General features: G+C 53.8%; 1 long non-coding RNA gene across 1 annotated transcript; it reads left to right on the top strand.

The window, feature by feature from the left end:
• Positions 1-421: 421 nt before the first annotated feature.
• On the top strand, positions 422-11,645 carry LOC146765054 (uncharacterized). Its single transcript, XR_014950278.1, has 2 exons — positions 422-1,527; positions 11,386-11,645. It is a non-coding gene; the product is annotated as an uncharacterized LOC146765054 (long non-coding RNA).
• Positions 11,646-15,313: the final 3,668 nt, after the last annotated feature.

Raw genomic sequence — 15,313 nt, 5'->3', positions numbered from 1 at the left:
ACATCTGTAATCTGAGAGTGATCCTCACCCTGCAGACACAGCCTGGGAATAATGAACACATTTCTGGAGCCAGGGGAAGGTGTCTCAGGGATGTGTCCCTTCTCTCCCAGACCTAGCTGATAGATAAAGTAAGAAGAAAATCTGTTTTTCCCATGTGGCTGTTAGGTCCAGGGCTCTAAAATGGTGGCAATTGGATAGAAGCTGTTAATACCCAACAGGGATTTCTGAATGCAGCCTCTGTCCTGTCTCTGCTGAGGGTTCAGGGCACCACCCCATTGTATCCCACCGTGCTGGGCAGCCTTTTTTACCCTGTGGTAAATCCCTGCCCCTCTCCCAGCTGGATTTTAGCAGGACGGGATGCAGCTCTCCCAGGATGCTGGGGCATGTGGCAAAGAACATGGTTTTACCTTTTCCCTGCTAGTCCAGAGCGAGCACAGGACCAAGCAGAATCCCAGGAATGGTTCAACCCCAGCAGCTCAGCGTGATCCCAGGAGGACAGGCTGTTTTGGGGCTCCAGCCCAGCCTCTGTGTCCTCACAGTGCTGGCAGCCAGGGGGTATCCATCAGATTGCTGCTCTTCTCCTTGCTCTCCTGACTGGTTTTACTCCAAAAGCTGCTGTTTCTCTGAGCTCTGACTGTGGCAACTCAGGGTCACCTCCCTGTCCTGCACAGCCAGGTGGATCCCAGCTCGGCCACCCACTCCAAAGCAAAGGTGATGTGACATCTGCTGTGCCTGGGGTGGATTTTTTGCCAGTGCAGCAGTGGGAGGTGACAGCTGCTGGTCCCACATGCCACTGGGAGAGTTGTTGGCTAATCATCCTCTGGGGAACCAGCTCCTGACCATCTCCAGGGTTTTGTCCTTCAGAATGGAAGAGTTGTGAATGCCCAGAAGCCTCGTACAGACCTGACCTCTTGTGCTGCTCTCCTGGAAAGGCCTTTCCTCTGCCTCTGCTTGTGCCTCCACTTCCTCCTCTGCATTTGACCCAGAACATGCTGAATTTTCTGCTGGTTTGGGATTTCCTGCCACCTCTGTTCCCTTCTGGCATCCAGGTCCTGAGATATGCAGCCTTTTTCTGTCCTCTTGCAAAACTTGTCTGGAAGAGGAAAATCCCTGGATTTGGAGTCCCCTAGCACCATCCATCTGGAATTGACAGCTGCTACACTGGGCAAGCCCTGGCTCTGCTTTGGGATGTGCTCAGAACCTTGAGGAGAGCAGCCAAGCAAGAGCCTTGCTAACTCCTTCCTGGAAGGACTTGTTGCACCATGCTGATGAGAAGATTGATTTTTTCCAGGAGCCCAGAGCACAACTTGGCACTCCCAAGGGCTGAGGCTGAACCACCAGTGAAGCTCCAGGCAGAGCTGGGTGCAGAGAACAGCCCAAGCCACCCTCACCACGTGTCCAGCTTCCTCAGGAAGGGAAGAGGACAAAGCTCCAGCATCACCTTCATGTCTCAGCACCTTGACCCTGGATCTGCTCATGGACTGCGTGCCCCAAAGGCTGTGCTGATGGTTCTATAAGGGGATTTAGGTGAGGCTGGCTGGGTTTTGGGAAAGAGCACAGACCTGCTTTGCTTTCAGCAGCTGCCCCAGAGGTGTGGAGAGCAGGAGCATCCCTTTGCTTCTCCTCCAGGCGGGGGTGGCACCCATCCGGCAGCGCTGAGATGTGCTGGTCCAAAAATAGCTGTAAGGTTGCTTTGAAAGGAGGGAATGAAGGCAGGTAGGAGGAACTGAAGTGTTTCTTAAAAGTGAGAGAGAGAAAGGTGAATGAAATCCTTAATGGCCCTCACAGCTAAGGTTTCTCATCCTGGCTGCCTCGGGGAGTGTTCCAAGGGTGTGGGAGCTGGGATGGGGCTCACACGGATTCTCCATGGGCTTTTGGCGTGGCAAGGAGCTGCATTCTGGGCTGGCTGAGGAGTAATGAGGAAGGGGTAAAGAGAAGACATGCAGCTTTCACGTTGGAGGTGCATTTTCAGCTGGCAGAGTCTTCCTGGTGCCTGTGTGACCCACCTGGGGCGTCGTCCCCAGTGTCCTGCCTCATCCTGTGCTTTGGTGGCTGGGCTGTCCCCTCCTGTCATGGATGGGTGACTGTGTTCTGTATCTAAAGATGCTGGGGGCAGCACTGGTGGGGTGGGGGGGACATGCAGGTTCTGGCTGTGCTGTTTTGAGGTGCCCCAGGCAGGGTGAGCTGGGCACGTACCAAGGGCAGGGGAACTGGGGAAAAACTCCTGGCTTTCCTGCCAAGCTCTTTGCAGGGGGACAGAGGGTTGTCCCCGAGGGGTCTGTGCCCCAGAGCCACTGTCCCCAGTGCTGGGCTGGCCAGGACAGCTCATGGAGCATGTAGGCTTGGATTTCTCTCAGAGCCAGGCTGGAATTAGGCTGTGTTGTCATGTAACTGGATCTTCCATCCCAGTGCTTTGTTCTTGACTTACCCTTGAGGTTTTCCAATGTCTCTGAGCCTGTATCCCTTATCCGTGCCCCATCCTGCCTCCTGCAGACTGATGCTCTCGAGGCAGGGCAGCCTGGCAGTGTGTCCCCTGAGCACCACCTTCTCCTCCAGGCCCTCTGAACCTTCTCATGAGGAGCATTTACGGGTGGCTCAATTGCAGGTTTTTTTAGGAAATATCAGAGGAGCTTGTGGTCCTCACATCAGGGCCCCAGAACACTCTGCAGAGAGCTTTAATCTTAAAATAAAATCAAAGCAAGGCTTTCAACTTGGATTTTCTTTGGAAGTCACTTTATTTTAAACCCATTTTTTTTTCTGAGTAGTCCTTTAGGAGTGAAAAAGCCCCATATCATGAAATCTTGCCTATGTAAATAATTTTTGGGCTTGGGCTTTTTGAAGTCACAAGAAGGGTGTGCTGCTCAGTGTCCTCTGCCAAGGCAGTGCCAGAAGTGCTGGCATCACTTGGGAGTCCTGTCTGTCCATCCCATTCCATCTGTGGGTGCATCTCTGCTCGTGGCCACAGCCTCTGGCTGCGGATGATGGGGGTGCAGGGCAGAGGTGCCTTTGGGCTGCTTGGAGTGCTGGAATCTGACAACATCCCGAGGTGAGAGGGACCTGCAGGGATCAGGGAGCCCTTGGCACTGGGTGTTGGAGATTTTGGGCAGTGGGTGTTGGAGATTTTGGGCAGTGGGTGCTGCAGCCTTTGGGAATGGGTGCTGGAGCCTTGGGCAGTGGGTGCTGGCACAGCAGGGTGGGAGCCAGCAGCCACACGCTGGGGAAGGCCTGGGGGCTCCTGGGAAGCTCAGGGCCGGGTGGGATGGGGTTTGGGGAGGAAGGAGCTGGCAGCAGGCAGCAGACGGGCGCGTGGGACCCGCTGCCGGGCAGGAGGCGGTGGCAGGGACGGGAACAGCCCGTGCTGGAGGCACACGTGGCCCCTGCTCAGCTCGGTGCCAGCTGCTCCATGGCCACCTCCTCCAGCAGGAGCAGGGAAGGAGCCCTGTGCTGTGCTGCCCTGCTGCCCCTGGGCTCCATCGTGTCCCTGTTCCCCTGGAATGGCCCCGTGGATGCTGTGGCAGCGGGCACAGGGTGGGTGGCTGCTGCTGAGCTAGCCTTGACCCCAGTTGTGCCTCCCAGTTCCTGCTCCTGCTCACCCACTGCTGCCTGGCTCTGCTTCCCTCGGGTTCTGTTTTGCCCTGTGCCCAAGGGGTGAGCTGGAGCAGCGTCCTCGCTCTGCATCATCGTGGGCAGAGGAGCCAGAGCCTCTCCCAGTGCTGGGACCAGCAATCGTGCAGCAGCACGGCAGCCCAGTGTGGGAGGCAGCTTTTGCTCTCCCCCTGGTACCTGCTGTGCTCTAGGAAGGGACTTCAGCATTTTGGGACAGTCCCAGCGTGGGCTCTGGCATTGCATTGTGTGGTTTGGGAATTGCCCAGAGCCTGAGGCTGTGGCCAGAGCTCCTCTAAGATGGGAGTGATGGGAGATGCTGGAGCTGGCTGCTGCTGACCTGAGGAGAGCTCAGAATCAGCCTCTTGACACTCAGGAAGCTCCAGCCCTGACCAGGCTGGGGCTGACACAGAACCCTCAGCAGCTCCTGCTCTCCTCTCCTGCTCTCCCAGATTCCTGCAGCTGAACACCCAACCCAAATGCTGTCTCTGGGCTTGGTGGCTCCAGGGACAGATGGCACCACGGGCACCGCCTGTTTTCATTTCCAGGCCCTCTCATAGGTCGCATAGCTGGGCCCCAGGCCCTGGGGTGTCCTGTTCTGCCTCACCTCTGGGCTGTAACTCTATGTTCCCAGCAGTAACTTCACCTGCCAGGGAGGTCTCGGGTTCCTGTGGGCTGGAGGGGTGCCCAGGAGCCCCAGCACTCGCTCCCTGCCCTGTGTCCTGGCAGGGAGCACAGCCCTGGCTGTGCCCATGGCCTCTGTGACCAGCCCTGGCTGTGTTCATGCCCTCTGTGACCAGCCCTGGCTGTGCCCATGACCAGCCCTGGCTGTGTTCATGCCCTCTGTGACCAGCCCTGGCTGTGCTGGCACAGCTTTTGGGTCCCTCAGGGCTGGGGCAGGGTGCCCTGAGCACTGCTGGTGGGATAACACAGCAGGAACCCTCCTGGACATCCCTGCTCCCAGCCTGGGAGGAGCAGAGCTCAAAGCACAGTGCTGCTGTCTGGGTCACTGGCACCTGCTGGAGCTTCCCCATCTCCTGCCAGGATTTTGGGGGCCTCCCAGTCTGCCACTGTGTCCTACACTGGTGGTGGGAGGTGTCCTGAGTGGTTGTGGGGAAAACCCTTTGGTTTGTAAATTCAAGCTGAGGGATATAGGTGGTCCCAGCTGTGATGGAGGAAGTTTGGGGGTCAGGGAAAGCCAAAGGGGCTTGTTTGGACTCATGAATGGGTGCTCATGGTCTGGCACTGGGCATCAGCATCCCCCTGTGCTGTGCTGGGAGCTGGGCTGGGGGCACTGGGCTGTGTGTGGGCTGGTGGCCTTGTCCCCAGCCAGCACAGTGGCCCTGTCTGCCCTGTTCCCCTTCCCTTCAAACTGAGCAGGGCTGACTCTTGGAGAGCTTCTCCTGACCTTTCCAGCTCTGTGCCCTCAGCTGCCACCAAGTGACATGGTGACATTTCAAGTCTTGGATGTCTGAGCAATTTAATGAAAAACAAACAAACAAAACAAAACAAAAGCCATCAGAAATGAAATGGTTTGGCTTTTTGTCTCTGACAAATTTGATTTGTTAACCTGAAGCTTCATCTGTCAGCTGGCAGGGCCCCTCTGCAGCTGACAGCTGATGGGGTGGTGGGAAGAGGAGTGAAAGTGTGTCTGGGACGTGAGGGAGAGGGAGGGGTGATCCCAGCAGTGCAATATTTGCTGCATTTTCAACAGTGCAATATTTGCTGCATTTTCAGCAGTGCATTTCTGGAGGCCCTTTTGGAAGAGATGGGGCAAGGTCAGTCACGGAGCCACACGATGGTTTGGGTTGGGAGGAACCTTAAGGCTCCTCCAGTGACATCTTGCACTGTCCCAGGCTGCTCCCAGCCCTGTCCAGCCTGGCCTTGGGCACTGCCAGGGATCCAGGGATCCACAGCTGCTCTGGGCACCCTGTGCCGGGGGAACAATTCCTGCCCAATATCCCATCCATCCCTGCCCTCTGGCAGCGGGAGCCATTCCCCTTGTCCTCCAAAGTCCCTCCCCAGCTCTCGTGCAGCCCTGTCAGGTTCTGGAAGGTTCTCTGAGGTCTCCCTTGCCCCACAGCCCGGCGTGTCGGGGCAGGGCAGCGCTGCGGGGCTCGGCGTGTCTGCACAGAGCCCAGCCCTTCCTGGAGCCAGCCCGTGCCAGGGCAGTGCCAGGCTGCTGCTCAGTGCCCGGTGAGGATTTCCCTGGTGCTGTTCATGCTCTGCGTCTGCTGCTCGTGGGGGTGGAGGCAGGAGAAGCCCCCAAACCCCTGCTGCCATCCCTGTCAGGCTCTGCTGGAGAGCTCCCTTCAGATTTAGTCCAGCTGAACTCCACTTGGGATCAGGCACAGGGAGCCCTGGGTGCCTGGAAAACAGCACTGTTGCTTCCCTTGCCTTTTCCTTTTTCCTAAAAACAGCAAAGAAAGAAGGCTCTCCATGGAGGAGTGTGTGTGGGGAGAGACACACACACTACTGCCCAGCAGCCGCTGCCTGGAGCCCCTGGGGACCTGCACTGCTGCTCCCCCTCTGTCCCTGCATCCCCTCAGCTGCAGCTCCTTCCTCTGGGGCGTTCCTGAGCCTGGCTGTGCCCAGCAGTGCCTCTGTCCCGTGTCCTCAGCACATCCATCTCTGCCCACGTGGGCTCCGTGGCAGCAGTTGGGTGTCAGAATCTGTGGTGTTGATCCCGAGATTGTAGAAAGTCTCTGTCTTTCTGCCCTGCTGCCAAAGAAGTCATAATTCATCTGTGCTGGTTTCAAGGTTGTTTATTCTGTTTATCTCTCACATGTTCTGCTGCCCTGCCCAGCTCTGTCCTGCAGGGCAGCGTGTGGGGCTCTGCCCTCAGTGGGATGTTACAAACATTCAATACCAGAAACTCCCTGGGCTAGATTTACAAGAACGTGCCAATATCTGTCACCTACGTTGGACAGTGTGTCCCCAGCCTGAACCAACAGAAAAATGCCAACACCACAGTGAGACATGGAGGGCATGAAGAAGGAGAAAAAGGACAAGGCACACCCAATTTCCTCCATCTTGTCCCCTTTGGACCCCTCATCTAGAATCCTAAAATTTTACTTTTGCACCCGTGCCACACTTAATTATTACTTATATCAAACACTCAGAGCTGGTAATTGATCCTGTAAGATTGAAAACTCTTTTCCATGGCCAGAGATCACAGCCAGTGTCTCTGGGGGCTCTGTCCAGGGGGTTCCTGACCCCTGCCAGGGTCCCCGACCTGCCAGGGCAGCCAGAGGGAAGCCCTGGATTCCCACAGTTGGGGTTTTGCAGGTCTCGCTTGGCTGCTCAGCAGGCTCCAGTGTGGGATGGCTGCAGGCTCTGGTAGAGTCTCCAGTGCTGCTCATATGGAAAACACTCTCAGTAACCACAAAGAATGGAGATGGCGCTTCACAAATCACAAATAAAGGTCATCAGTAGGGGCCTGACAGGATGGAGACAGCGAAGCTGCGTCGTGTGATGTCTGCTGGGGTTGTGAGACTTGAGAAGCTCCTTCCTGTGGGAAGCAGAGCTGTGCAGGCCATGTCCCATCCTGTGGATGTCCTTGGACTGGGCTCTCACATGTACAGCCCTGAGGAGATCACCACCAAAACACCCCCAACAGCCCCAGTGGCCTTTCCTTCAGGAGGGCTGCTGGGGTTTTTGGTTGCACGAGTCTGTGTGCATCAGCTGCTGCTTGGAGCAATCCCGTGGGAAGGCACCCAGCGAATCCTGAACCCTCCCACGAGAGCAGCTCCAGCTCCGAGAGGGGTGTGGGCACCTGAGCTGGCCCCAGCTGGCCGCCAGCCTCAGGGGGATGCACAGGAAAGTCCCAGGCCAGGGGCTGTGTTTGAGGCTGAGGCACCCAAAACCTCCCTGCGCTTCCAGCAGACCAAAGCTCGGGCACGGCGGGCAGTGAATCCCTCAGGAACACTGCCAGGACAAACACAATGGAGTGAAAAATCCCTTTATTCAGTTTTGCTGTGTCTGAAGGGTGAGTGGAAGAAGTGGAAGACTTGGGCCTGGCTTTTTCCCAGTGCAGAGAACAAGGTGGAAACCTTCTGTCCAGGTGCTGGTGCCATGATGTGTGTGGCATCTCCTCCCAGCTCTGTCACCTCAGTGTGAGGATTTGGTGCATTCTGCTGCTTTAAAATAAACAACGAGTTATTTTGGAGGCAAACAAGATATCAACAGGCCACTGGATTTCCTCAGCCATCCTTGATGCTGCACGGGGGATGAATTGATAAAGTACCTACCAGCCCCAGGAGCGATTTGTTAAAGCCAGTGATAATGATGGGCAAAATTGAGTTCCTGCCCGTGGTGGGATTCCTCACGACCCTGCACGTTCACCCCATCTCTAAAACATCTCTGTTCCTGTCGGTGGGAAAGGAGACTCTGATCTGCTGTCCAGGTTTGAGCCTTTCTAGCATTGGGAAGAGCAGCACAGGGCTCTCCAGCCTCCCTGGGGATTTGTTTGTCCCTGAAAATTGGGTCCTTTTAGGTGTTTTGGGATACCTGAGAAATCTGGATTATCCACAGAGTGACTGTCCTGCGGTTACTGCTCAGATTTTGGTGGGTTTGGAGGCTTTTCAAAGCTCTTCAGGAACTGTACCCAGCGAAAACCTTTCTAGTTGGGTTCATCTGGGGGTTCCCCTGTACCTGTCTCTGTGTTTTCTGGACCCTCTTTGCAAGCAGAGCAACACCTGGACTCGAATAAAAGAGCTTTAGCCTGCAGTGATGGCCACTTCTGAACTGGGATTCTGGAGGAACAGGGAAGTTGATGGGATCTTCATGGATGGAACTGTTCAAGGCCAGGCTGGGCAGAGCTCTGAGCGAGCTGGCACCTGTGGAAGGTGCCCCTGCCCACAGCAGGGGAGTGGAACTGGCTGATCTTAAAGGCCAGTCCAACCCAAGCCATGACTATAGCCTAGAAATTTATATATATATAAAATATAACCTGGTTCATGCTGGATGCCAGCAATGGGTTGGATCCTCAGCCTCACCCTCAGTTTGTACATGCCTTCCTCTCATGGCGTGAGGCTGGATTATCCCAAGAGAGCCTCTGGGTTGTGTTGGAGCCTCCAGCTGCCCCCATCCCACCAGGCAGGGCCCTCTTGGTAATGTCGTGTGCGAGCAGCCCAGCCCTTCTCTGGCACAGAAAGGACAAATTAAATAAACATGCTTGATTGCTCAAACATTTGTTTTTTAAATTAGCAGCAGCTTTTTTATATTAAAGTCTGTGGATATGCTGCTGGGGAACACTTTAGCAAGTTGTTTTTTTCTTCCTGGTGCTACTTTTCCAGAGTGGATCGTGATTTAGAAACCAAATGCAAAATGCAGGCCAAGTTTGAGGTTTAATCCAGTAGAAGATGTTGATGGGAAGAAACTGCACTGCTTGGAGCTGTGGGGCCCTGTTTAGATTCATGATGGGACAGGCCTTGAAGGCAGCAGCATTTGTAAATTGTGCTGTGCAAATGCTGGAGAGAAGTGGCTGAATTATGGAACCACAGAATGGTTTGGGTTGGTTGGAAGGGACCTTAAAGATTGTTTTTTTCCAACTCCTAACACCTTCCACTAGGCCAGATTGCTCCAAGGCCCATCCCACCTGACCTTGGACACTTAGGAATAGTTCAAGGTGCTCTGTGATTGTCCCCAGCTTCTTGTAGAAAGTTTCAAGTTGTCCATAAAATGTTGAAATCTCCTGCAAGAAGGTGTTTGGAGATGCTGGGTTTGGGTCTGTGTGCTGACAGGGAGTGGATTTGCAGCCCTTGCACTGTGCTCTAGGTGGGTTGGACTCAAGGTACTCCATGATTGTCCCAAGTTTCTTGTAGAAAGTTTCAAGTTGTCCATAAATTGTACATAAAATGCTGAAATCTCCTGCAAGAAGGTGTTTGAAGATGCTGGGTTTGGGTCTGTGTGCCAACAGGGAGTGGATTTGCAGCCCTTGCACTGTGCTCTAGGTGGGTTGGACTTGGGCAGCAGCTGGGCTTGGCATTTTCCCCTCCCTGCACCAAGCCCTTCCCTGGCTGTGCCTCTGGTTTTGTTTGCTTGTTTTGTTTGCCCTCTGCAGTGTCTGTCCTGTGTGGATGGCAGAGCCAGCCCAGCATGAGGGTTACAGCCTGTGTGCCATTGGATAAGGGCCTTGGGATGCTGCTCTGATAGGAACCAGCCTTGCTAATTGGCATCTCTGGGAAGGCAGAATGCAGCCAGTGAGCAGCTGATGCTTCAGCCTGACCTTGCTTGGAGCATGTAGGGCTTGGCTGTTCCCACAGGCTTGCTGTCAGTGTCCTGGAATAGCATCTGTGCAGGAGGAGAACCCAAATGACCAAGTGTGGATCCCCCTGGGTACCTGCAGGAGCCCCATCCCTGCTGGGGCTTCCTGGGGGTGGGGATGGTGCACAGGAACTGTGACTGTAGAAAGGAATAAATAGAGTTTCACAATCCCACTGCTTTTTGTGTCATCCCTCTGGGTTATTCTAAGCTCCTGGCAGCTGGCTCATGGACCAGCCTGGTTTGGGGGAGCCCACGGGAGAACCCTGGGCTGGCACTGCTCATTTTCCCTTTGCACAGACTCCAGGGCACATGCTTAATTTTTTAATTAGTGGATGCATCCCTCTCCATGAGCTCAGCTCCAGCTCAGCTGAGTGTCCACGCATGGATGGAGGATTGCCTTGATCCCAGCCCTGGGCGACAAGCAGTGGGTTTTATTGTTGTTTTGTTTTTACCTATTAAAGGTTTAATAAATGGAATTAAATACTGTGAAACTTAAGGTAATTAAATGTGGAAGCAGAAGGAAAAGAATTGTAAAGCATCCTCTCCAGGAAACTAATAGGCTCCGTGCCTCCTTATCTTAATGATTTTCATAATTTAGCTGAATGCAGAGATAATGGATCTGATGAACCTTTCTGGAGCTGATCTGAGATTTAATGGGCATCTTGCTGGGGAGCGGGGTGGGGGCAGGTGCAATCAATGTGCCTGAGGAGGGAGATAAGAGCAGGAGAGGCTGCAATAGAGGCAAACGGGTTTTCCATTCAAAAAGGAGGGAGCTGAGTGCTCCCTCCTTCCCACCTGGAATTAACCAGGGAAACCATTTTCCAGAGCCACGTGGTTTTGATTTATTAAAAAAATATGGATAATATCGATATCCAACTGTGACGGACAAAAACTCTAACAGTTTAAAGTTAGAAAGTGTGTGTTTATTGTGTGTGGGATAGCTCCCAAATCCACACCACACCTCTCAGGTGATTACAGAGTCCTTTTATCCATACAAGTGTTGAATACCCAAAATACAAATACATACTCATAATGCAAGTACATCCCATTCCCTGCCTCCTATGCTAATCATTTCAAAAGCTATTTAAGTATGTGTGGTTTGTTCCTTGAAATGGGTCCGTGTCCCTTCCCAAAATGAGGAAGTCAATGAAGTCTTCCTCCTTCTGACCTTTCTACCTTTTCAATGCAAATATGACAAATGAACTCTTGGTAGAACTTCTCCAATTCCTTGTCTTCAATTGGTTTCAGAACAGAGGAGGCCCACAATTGTCTTATGTTCCTAAAAGTTATTTGTCAGTTTCTGTGTTCTTCATTATAATTTCTTCATTATATTCTTCATTATCGACCCAGCTAACTAAACGTTGTGCTGACAAGCAATCAGTTATTAGTTAACTACCAACTCTTAACTTCATCAAGGCCTATTCACTTATTTTCATTAACTCTAGTAAGGCTTATCTCAGACTAAAATCTCAGCTCCTCTAAAATCTTTAAACTTCTTCAAAATTTACGTTTCAGTTCCCTCCGGCTCCACGCTGCCAGCGGGTTTTGCCTTTCTGCACCACCTCTGACCCTCCCCGGGCCGAGGGAGCCGCAAAGCCGGGATCATCTGTGTTAATCTGGTCTCATTGAGGCGGGATCAGTGAAACCACCTCGCAGATTCACTGTATTATGGAGCAGATTGAGGGACTTAGAGAGCAAATTTAATAAATATCATTTTGATATTACTTGCCTGCGTAAAAAAAAAAATAAAAATCCTCTGAGAGGCTGATGCTGAAGTGAAGTGCTTGATAGGGATGTGGTGTGCATGGGGCTGGGGCAGAGGGGATGGGGACATCACTGGGGATGGGAGGAGAGAGAGGATGTCCCTCAGGGCTGGTGACAGCAGCACATCCAAAGGGAAGCAGGGCTGGGTGTGCGTGGGGAAGGTGGCACTGGGGAGGTTTGGGGCTCTCAGGTGCAGCTGTGAGTGTCCTGCTGCCTCCCTGGCTCTGCTGGCAGCGTGCAGGGCACTGCAGCAGCTTTCGGGTGTTGATGCTGCAGCTGAGCCTGGTCCCAACCAGCTTTGCTGGGTCACTGTGGGTCACTGTGTCCGTGCAGTGATGGGGATGCAGAGCCAACCCAGGTCCTGTTTGCACATGGAATCCTCTGCCCATCCCTGAGGACAGCAGTGTAGCCCAGCAAAATCCTGCCTGTGGGACCAGGGGAAGCTCTGTCCACAGGGGAAGGAGGGAAGTGGCACATCCCACCCTTTCCAGGGCTGGCTGTGGTGAGGGATGCTTGGGCCGTGCCAGGGCGAGGGGGTGGGCACTGCTGCCCGCTGTCTGTGCCAGGAAGGTCCCTGCACGGAGCACTGGGCAGTGCTTGCAGCCAACACACAGCCCGAGGGGCTGCTCTGTCTTTGTCCCCAGCAGGACCCCCTGCCTGCTGCAAAAACACTTGGGCTAGGAGAAATGTGTGACCTCTTGCTAACCCCCTTCCCTTTCCCCTCTCGCTCTGCAAGATGTTAAAAAGAAGGGGGGGCAGGGGGGGGAAAGAAGAAAAAAAAAAGAAAAAAAACCCACGCTGGGGCCAGTCCAAGGAGGGTGAAAGCCGGGGACCATATCATTAAAATGCTAAAAATGAGCGTGCTGAAAACAGACACAATTGGGTATTTAAAGCTCTGAATGAAAAGAGTGTGTGTTAGCCGGCTTGTGGAGAGCTGGTCTCCCAGAGCCCCTGGAAAATATGTGGTCAAGCCCACACCATTAACTTTTTGTTTCTGGTTTCTGAAGTAGCTGTGAAATCTTGGGGGGACAGGGACCCCATGTCCCTGCCAGGCCCGTGGGACGCCCGTGTTCTGTGCCAGTCCCACTGGGCAGTGCTTTGTGCACACCGAGCCCTTTGCAGTGATTTTTATCCCAAAATGGGGTAAAAAATCCTCCTCATCACACTGACTCGTGTGTCCACTGCATCCCCAGGGACTCTTCTGCCCGTTCTGCTGGGATTTGCAGCAGCCAGTCCCTGGTGCCACTGAGGAGTGGGGTGTGTGGCTGGGGTGGGAAGCAGGAGGTGTGACCCTCTCCTTCATCCCTGCCTCAGGCCGGCCACAAACGGACTCCTGGATGAATCACTGCTAACTAAATCACTTTGGGGCTGTTGTATCATTTGTGTGCAGCTTAGAGTCACGGAATTTTTGAGGTTGGAAAAGCCCTCTCAGATCAGTGAGTCCATCCGTTCCCCTGGCACTGCCAAGGCCACCACTAACCCATGTCCCCAAGTGCCACATCCGCATGGCTTTTAAGTCCTTCTTCGGGGATGGGGACTCCACCAGTGCCCTGGGCAGCTGTGCCAGGGCTGGGCAACCCTTGAGGTTAAACAACCTAAACCTCCCCTGGCACAATTGAGGCCATTTCCACTTGTCCTGTCCCTGTTTTCTGGAGCAGAGCCCAACACCCTCGACTGTCCCCTCCTGTCAGGAGCTGTGCAGAGCCAGAAGATCCCCCTGAGCCTCCTTTTCTCCAGGCTGAGCCCCTTCCCCAGCTCCCTCAGGAATTCTCCAGCCCCTTCCCCAGCTCCTTTCCTTTCTCTGGACACACTCCACCTTCATGTTCTTAATCCTGGACTTCTTAACCCTGCATATCTTGGGCTGGCGGTGGCCACCAGCTCAGGTGCCCAGGGCTGTGCCAAGAGGCGTGAAGTCCTCCAACATTTTATGGTGCCTTTTTACACAGAAACGTGGATCTTTGCAGCCCCACTCCAGCATGATTCCTGCATCCCAGCTCACCCCTGGGTGGAGGATGTGTCCTGTGTGCCCTGTGGGGTTATTTCTGTGCACAGGCACGGGTTTCCCTTCTGAGCACACGCAGAGGGAGCCACAGCAGTGCAAAATGCCCCTAAAATGTCTCCCAGGGCAAGTATTAACTGCCAGGCTGGGCTGGGCTCCAGCAGGCAGGAACAGATGAATCAGACACTTAATGGTAAAATCGAACCCCTCAAAGTATAAAAAACAACCCAGTTCCAACAGGCTCCTCTCTGCTGACCCCAGAGAGGAGGGACAAGAAGGGATTTCAAACCAAACTGGGATTAATTTTTTTTTTTTTTTTGGGGGGGGGCCCATACCATATCTCTTGGCTGCCAGCCCCTCTGAAGGGAAGTTTCACCCCGCCTCCCGCGGTCTCGGATGTCAGGTTGGCAAGAAAAATCCCATCTGTTTTCAATCTGGATCCTCACTTCCATCCACCCAGCCTCTCTCTCTCCTCCCCGCGCTCCCCCGCTCCCAGCCCCCAGAGCTGGTGTGTGCGCCAGGCAGGCCTCGGTGAGGCTTTTTTTTTTTTTTCTTTTTTTTCCCTCTCCTGGTTTTTATTTTTTCTTCTAAAAATGTATGTGGCCTCTTTTGCCCCCCTCCTCTTCTCCCAGGCACATGCTCCAGCACAGCCTTCTCCACGCCGGGGCCTGCCAAAAAACCTCTCTGTGCTCGGCCCCGCTGCTAGGGCCGCTGGCGCGGAGAATTCCCAAATGACCGAGGATTTTCAACCCAGAGCTCTAAAAAAAAAAAGAAAAAAGAAAAAAAAAAAACCCTGAAAAATATCTCTCTGTGTGGAAAAGGAAAAAAAAAAAAAAAACAGGCAAAATTGAGAGGGGAGCAGAGGGAAGAAGGAATTTTGTTGTTGTTGTGATTTTTCTTTATTTTTTTCTTTTTCTGGTTGGTTCCAACTTTTTGGTACGATTTGGAAAAGAGCAAGTACAGAGTGTTTTGTTCCTGCCTGGAGATAACAGAGCTGCTCTGAAATCCCATATAGAGCCAATGCAAAGGCGTATACATGATATCCTAATCTCCCTCTGAAGAAACCCTTTTGTTGCACACCCCCTCTTGCCGCTCCCTTCTCTGTCCTCTCACGCTGCGTTTATATCTTATTTAAACTCTAAAGTCCTTAGGCTAGGAATTACCTTCTCCCTTTACAGATGGCTGCAAGAGCTCAGCACGGCATGAAAAATAAATGAAGAAGGTTGTGGCTTTTTGTTGATGGTTTTATTTCCTTATTTTTATTTTTGTGTGTGTGTGTGTGTGTTTTTTTTAGAGGTGTGAGTTGGTCACAGATGAGTATGCCGTGAATCTCAAACCAAGGGTTATCCCGGCACCCGCTGCCGTGCCTCAGTTTCCCTGGAGAACAGGGACGTGAGGGGGGCGCAGCGAGGGGGATTCTCCTCGAATTCCAGGGAGAATTTGTGGGATTTTGCGGGGGGAAAGCGGAGAAAATGCGGAGGGTCCGGCGTGAGGGGACAGAGCCCGGCGGGTGCGCCGGAGGCTCGGGGCGGGCCGCGCCGAGCCCGGGCCCGGCCGCGCTCCCGGGGTCCCCCGGCCGGGCCCCGCCGCCCCGGCCCGCCCCGGCCGGGCCCCGCCGTCCCCCGGCCCGCCCCGCCGTCCCCCGGCCCGCCCCGGCCCGCCCCGGCCCGCCCCGGCCCC

Source organism: Lonchura striata, chromosome 28 (assembly GCF_050655825.1).
Source record: "Lonchura striata isolate lonStrDom1 chromosome 28, ASM5065582v1, whole genome shotgun sequence".
NCBI lineage: Eukaryota > Metazoa > Chordata > Aves > Passeriformes > Estrildidae > Lonchura > Lonchura striata.
The sequence above is the reverse complement of the archived record's forward strand: the minus strand, read 5'-3'. Positions and strand labels throughout refer to the sequence as shown.